This window comes from Siphateles boraxobius, unplaced genomic scaffold (assembly GCF_051911475.1).
Source record: "Siphateles boraxobius isolate OS27281-9 unplaced genomic scaffold, OSU_SipBor_1 158, whole genome shotgun sequence".
In the NCBI taxonomy this organism is placed as follows: Eukaryota; Metazoa; Chordata; class Actinopteri; order Cypriniformes; family Leuciscidae; genus Siphateles; species Siphateles boraxobius.
Window position 1 is genome coordinate 7,501 of NW_027508764.1, and position 7,500 is coordinate 15,000.

The 7,500-nt window shown below is 36.3% G+C and overlaps 1 protein-coding gene across 1 annotated transcript in view; it reads left to right on the forward strand.

Moving 5' to 3' along the window:
• The window catches only part of myo9ab (myosin IXAb), a 108,277-nt gene that overhangs the window by 6,786 nt on the left and 93,991 nt on the right, over positions 1-7,500 (forward strand).

Consider the following 7,500-nt stretch of genomic DNA (forward strand, 5'->3'; position numbering starts at 1 on the left):
TTGGTGGGGGTTTTTACTCTTAAGGTCCTTGCACAAATAAATACGACCTCATGTTTTGTCAATCACGTTTACACACTGTCGTCCGTCATAAAAAAATTCCGGATCAGGTTCGATTTTCTGTGTGTTTAGCAAGTGTTTTGAATTATTTTGTCAATTCAGAGTCACCGATTGACGAATACGAAAAAACGCTTTCAGACTCGGTGTGCGAGGACCTTTACTCTTAAAAATAAAGATTCCAAAAGGGGTTTTCTTTCGTAGTGATGTCATAGAAGAGTCATTTTTGGTTCCCCGAACATTCTAAAAAGAACCAGTTTTTCTTTAACGTTTTAAAAATCTAAAGAACCTATTGTGGAAATAAAAGATTCCATGGATGTTTGAGCTGCACGATTGATCTTTAAATGACTCAAACAAAATCTTATTCCTAAATGACAACGACTCTCCCGTGTCGCTTAAAATCACGCTGGACAAACTCAGATCTGAATCGTCATGTTTAGGTATGAAAAAGCTTTTCTTTTCAACCACACAGAATCATTATTTCTGTCTTATAATCATACAGATGATTACAGAAGTACTGGGATAAAAGGTTATAGTTTGGATATAAACACTGATGTCTACGGCAGTGATCAAAATAGAGCAAATAACCTTTTAAAAGTAACTTGACACGTCAAATAAAGATTGTATCCACTTACATCGTTACACCAGTAGGTGGCGACAAGTGTCTGTTAAAAATGTATTTGTCATTGAATCATTCATTAAAAAGATTAATTTAAAAACGCTGATTTATCCAGTAATGAATCAAGCAGGGTTCGTACGGGTGCTTGAAATCCTTGAAAATGCTTGAAATCGTAACTGTTCTCTCACAACAAATACATATCTGACTGAATAGTTTGTTTATTAAATGGAGAAATAAACTGTTTCTACGCTGGCCAGAGCAACAGTAGGTGGAGTTTTCATTTAGATTTCCGTGCTTGTTTGGATGCCCCGTTTCTATTGGCCGCGCAGGTAATCGTCACACAGTTTGAACTAACAAAAGTTGAACTATTTTAAGTTGATCGCGGCTCCGCTTTGGTCGACTCGGCAACAAAACGTCCTCGCGCGGCGCAAGCCATTGAAATAAATGGGTTTCATATGCCGTGTTCCAGGCAACCTGTAACCCGTGCTTATACCCGTGAAAGTGCACTGGAACGGCAGTCAAACCCGTGACTTCCCACCCGTGAACTCGTACTAGATCGGTGTACTCCCAGTTACGAGCTCCGACGTCACATAGCCCGCGAAACCATACAAAACAACAGGCGGTACACGGTGAGAATACACTTTAGGACAATATAACATTTCAGTCAAATTAATGATAATATAATAATGATAATAATACACACACGATTATGTATTACAATGTATATATGTAAGTATATATTGCGCTCAGGTAGTTTGGCGTGACTGGCCTGGAACGGTACAAAGTCGTGAGTCGTGGTTTGAAGTCGTGATTTACGTGCTATAAAACCTGCCTGGAACGCAGCATTAGTGCAGCTCAGTCTGAAAGGGCCGATAGCGCTGTTTACACCTGGCCACTTCTGATTCATCAAAACGATTCCATTTACACCTGGTCACATAAATGTGTCTTCGCAAAACGGATATAAATCCGATCTTCAATTCCCGCGCTATATGCAGATTTAATGTTCACGTCACCGAAAGCAACAGTAGCCTAATGAGCTGCATTTTATTGATCATCAGCTAAAATCAGCGGCGACCGCACTGGTAAGATAATTTCGTTTCTTTACTTTTAATGATGATCATTGTGCGTTAAGCGTCTGCGACTTACTTTCACTTTGATTTGCTATAGTTTGCTCGTTGGTTTGATGAAAAGATGCTCAGTTGCAGGAACGCGTGTTGCAGTAGCGCCGTCATATCTGGCTATAACATTACATATAGCCTATAACACGCTCTCACATGTTTATTTTTTAGCATTTTTGGGAGGAGTAAAAATGCATTTACACTTGTCCAGTTCCGTCTGGTATGCGACCCAGATCTCCTCCTGAAGTGGTTTGAGCGATCGGATTCAAACCCGTCTCGAATGCGTTTTGGAGGGCATTTACACCTGGTCTTTACTAGGGATGTAACAATTCACTCAACGCACGATGCGATACGATTCACGATACTGGTTTCACGATACGACTTTCTCACGATTTTTTTAACAAGTGATTAATTTAAGAAATTATAAATGAAAAAGTGTCCCTTTTATTATTTCTCAGACAAAATGCTGCACATTTCTTTTTCATTTTGAAATATATTTGTCAAATAAAAAAACTACATTGAAATTTAAAAAATCCCTTCAAGGTTGTTTCAACTCAGTCTTTCTGTCTGTCTGGTCAAGAGGGTGGACACTGGTACCTTCCAACACTAAGTAAAAGACTATGTAAAATTAGTACCACATTTAGAGGGGTTTTAATTTTGTTATAATTTGTATCATTACACTAGCAAGAGTAAAAAAAAACACACATTTAGAAAAATATTTCATAACCATCAATAAATTCTATATATAAAAAAATATACATCCATGTACACATTTAGAGAAAGAGATCGTAAAATAAATACAACACGGAAACACTGCCACGGAAACACTAGTGCACCATGTGATCTCCGTGGCTCTCGCACTTGTCGTATTAATGCCTTTTACATGAAAACGGAGGTGACTTGTGCTTCTCACGGTGGTGATTATTATTAGTCTACGGAAAGTCAAAATGCCGCCACACCTCCGATTTGATGAGTCAATATCAAGGGTGTAATCCATCAGCCGGAAGTTGAAGCCTCGCGGGAGCCGCCACTGTAGCAGAACTTCACCTGCTGTTAGCATTACATTGACTCCCATTCATTTTGGCGTCACTTTGACAGCGAATAACTTTACATCTGAGGCGTCCAAAGACTTCATTTGTCCATTATATATTTCTAAATAAACACGACAATGTATAATAGGCTCCATTACTTTGTATCTTACGTTATGGCCCCGTAGAAGCCGTTTTTGTTAAAAACAGGCTAACGATTGCGTCATAACCACGCGACTCTCTGTCGCACAGTAGAGAAATTACCGTATAGACAGGAGGAGAAGCTCACAGGCAATCGGGGGGACGTCCCGTCAAGGGAGAAGCCCATAGATAATGAGTCCATAAAAGCAACGGGACAAAATATTTCAACAACGTTTTGGGTAATTGGAAATAATTCGGTATGTGGCAAGTGAATACATATGAAGTGATTAACGTTGGCAATTTTCACGCACAGCTACTAGAAGATTTACGTCTGTCAGACAGGTTACTCACGTCATCAAGCTTAGTTTGAGTCGGTTTGAGTCTGCGCGTCAGGAACGGAAGTGCTAAAAATTCGCTAAAAATGTGCTTCAACTGTCTCAGCTGAGTTCCAATGAGATGGCTCTGTCCACTTCTTATACTGTCTATGGTCAATATCTACGCTTGCCGTCGCCATGTGTTTGACGGCGCGTGCACACCAGTGAGGCGCACACTGGCGCGGCGCGAGCGTAGCAAACCGAGCGTTTTCCGTCCATTCCTATAGAAGTTGAGCTTGGCTCACTCAAGCTCAAGTTCCATGAATGAAGTGAAAGCACTCGCTAGCTTCGCGCCAGTGTGTGCTTGCTGCTATTGTGCCTGTAAAGCGAGGTTCACAACTTCACAGTAGGCTACAGTAAACGCCCCTGCTGCTTAAAACGTGTATCGCGATTCGTTTAACATTTCAACCGTCACACATTTTTATCGATTTTCAACCGGTTGCAAGTGTATCGTTACATACCTAGTCTTTACATAATCGGATAGCTATCCCATCACAGGAAACGCATGAAGTGGTCAGGTGTAAACAGCCAGTGACTGAGAGTACTTGGTGTGATAATGTAATGTATTGCATGTCCGTTATGGCACGTTCATTTGTGGAATATGCAGTGAACATAGCCAAAGTTACAGCACAGTAACTGTAACGTTAACTACCCGCAAATTAAAACCTGCAAACGTTAGCTCAGTGCATAACAACAATCGTTGATTGCTGAACAGAAATCATGTCAGATGGAGTGTCATACAAGTAGCCGACTGTGAGGTTGAGGATGCCCTTATGCAATATTTACACTGCTCTATTCCAGTAGATAAATGTATGTCTTGGCAATGAAATACTTTTCTTTTTTAAATTAATATAGGCTATTTATCAGGCAGGTGCCTGTGCCTGTCAGTCTTCTGGGTTAAAATTAAATTACAGGTTGTTGTTGCACTGTCTCAGATTGTGTTCAAACCTTGTCTATATCAAGAATGTGTCCCAAAGCCAAGGCCTGTAAAATATTTCTGTTCAAATGCTGTCTTCATATTTTCAGCCCTTGAAATTTCTCCAGTTTTACAGCCTGAAAAGCATATTATCATATTATCAAATATTAAGCAATATTTGTACATTAATATAATGAAAAGTATTATTCATAGTCATTATCTTCTTAGACAGTGATACATTTTGAAAAATAAAACTTGTGGTTTGCTTAAATATCTGATCCTTCTGCTATTACGAAACACAATTTTCCCTGTTTATAGCAATTATGCCTCTTTTAATGTGATAAAACCACAAAATAATAATTTTGACTATGTATTGGTATGTAATTTACGGTGATGTAAGGTACTGGAAAAGGCTTTACAATGGACCTTGAAAAGTGCTTGAGTTTGACCTTGGAAAAAGTGTACGAACCCTGATCAAGTGAAGTCTTTAGAAGTGAGTCATTGAATCATTCACTCAACCGGTTATCTTTAAATATACAATCTAATTAATTAAACAGGTAATTAAATTAAATAGACTGCAGCAATTAACATTTTGTTCAGAACATATAGTAATTTACACGTTATTGTGCTTAGTTGTCTGGTCAGAATTGTGGGAGAGTCATGATTTCTATTATGATTCTCAATTTATCCAGAATTTTTTTTATTTTTTAGATTATACCTTATATTTGATTCTATGTTGATGAATTGTTCACAATAATTTTATGTATTTTTTTGTGCGATATAAAATATGCTATAAAAGCAAAACCTATTTTTTGTTTACAAAATTATTGAAAAAAAATATTAACATACAGAAATGTGACCATATTAGACTAATGAAAAGTAGTATAATCTTAACAAGATAGGTAAATAGCATGTAAATGAATATGTGTAATATATAAACATGCATATATGTGTGCAGTTGGATAAGTAACTACAGTAAATGGTCTTCATGTTGACTTTTTGGATCTGTTCCTCACACAGATATGTACCGTACGGCATCTTAAGAGCCTCTGGTCTCTTTTCTTTCATTGAATGGAAACCAGTAGCTTTGAGATTCTCCAAAAGCTCGTTTGTGAACGAACAGAAGAAGATAACGTGAGTTTCTGACACGATTGAGTAAAAGATGGTTTGTAGATGAACTTTCCTGAAAGCAGCTGCGCTAACACACACACACACGCACACGCACACACGCACACGCACACACACACACACACACACACACACACACACACACACACACACACACACACACACACACACACACACACACACACGAACAGAAGCGTTCATGCTCTCAGAGGACGAGCTTCTCCCGCACACAAAAGCCAGGGTTTGTTTTGAGTGTGTGTGTGTGTGTGTGTGTGTGTGTGTGTGTGTGTGTGTGTCTGCACACCTGGAAGAGCTGGACGCGGGCCAGAAACCTCAGGAAATTGAGACGGGATGAATTGAGAAGAGTTGAATGACAGATAGAGAGCATTGTGTTGTCAGGAACGACAGTCAATGACACTTTACAGGGTTGCTTCTCATTTCCAGTGCTTTAGTAAACACACACACACACACACACACACACACACACACACACACACACACACACACACACACACACACACCTCTGAAATACCAGGGCTTTCATAACAGGAACAGGAGATGTGTGTTACGCCCACGTCTGAATGTTTAAAATGGCATCAAGAAAGCTATAAATCTTGACATTTATACACCGTAAGATTGTAGTCTTGCAGGTTGAGTTTATGGAAGTTAATAATATTGTATTATTAACAGTGTAGTTTTAGTGGGATATTATTTATAAACTGTTAGTGTATATTTTATGTGTTTACAATTACTACATATATATATTTTTTATTTTAATTTATATTTTAATAGAATATGATACATTTTATTTTATATTATAATACAAATATATTATAGTATAATAATCAAATCAAATGACTTTTTTGTTATAAATTATTATATTATATTCTAATAGATCAAATATTTCGTTTTTTATTTTACTTTGTAATAAAATAATGTATTAAGAAATAAATTATTAAATTATATTAAAATAAAACATATTATAATATAATTAAGTAAAATATATGATGTATATAATTTTATAGTTTATTTTCGGTTTTCATTTTAATTTAAGTTTGAGTTACATTTTGTACTTGTCATTTGTATTAGTTTTTGATTTTTAAATATTTCTATATAGCAGTCATTTATTTGTATTTCAGTTTTAGTAATTTTACTACATCAACAACTAATTTAATTTTCCAAGGCAACATTTTCATTTAAGTTTAAGCTGTTCATCAAATATTTATTTGTTTATTGTTTTTTTTTACCCCAATCTGAATGTTTAAAACAGCATCTTGTGTTCATCTATAAAACCGTATATTTAACTGCGTTTATATACCATAATCCTGTCTGATTTCTGCTAATTGCTGCTGATAGAAACCGTGTGATAAAATACAATTTAATGAGCACAAATGAGAAATTTACCCCTATTTTGCACAATATTTACTCCATTTTTGGAAACACAAAAACGTGCATTATTCATTGCATGGTTACGAATGACCAAATATCATCCGATCACGAGTCTGTACTGTAAATCTGTGCCGTCCTAAAGCTAATATATGTGTGTTTGTTGTCATGCATCTGTCTGTAAGTGTGTTTAGCAGTGACTGAGCTGGAATGTGTGTGTTCAGGTCTCTCGTGTGCTGTAATCCAGATCATCGTAAGATAAACACATTTCACACAGTGTGTGTTATCGAGTGCTGGCGTTCACAGACTCAGCTCTACATGAACACTTCGGGATGGATGATTTATAACTAATTTATGCTCTTAAAATGTTTTCCAAACATGCAATGCTGTCTGTGGGAATTAAATCTTGTTTTCGTAATGAGTAAAATGCTCTTTTTATTAAGGAGTTTTTAGCAAAAGCTAAAGATTTGAAGAAATCTGAATTAAATCATTTTGTGGCCAATGAGAAGCTGTTTGTTACGTCTCTCAGTCTTGAGTTTGTGTTCATGAATTCAGACGAGAATAATGTTATTTTAGTGGGATATTATTTATATACTGTTAGAGTATTTTTTTATATGTTTTGAATTACCATTTATTTTTAAATTTTCATTAAATTTTTTTAAATAGTTTGTTTTTGTGCTTTAATAATTTTTATTATTATTATTGTTTAATATTTCTATTCAGTTTAATAGTTATA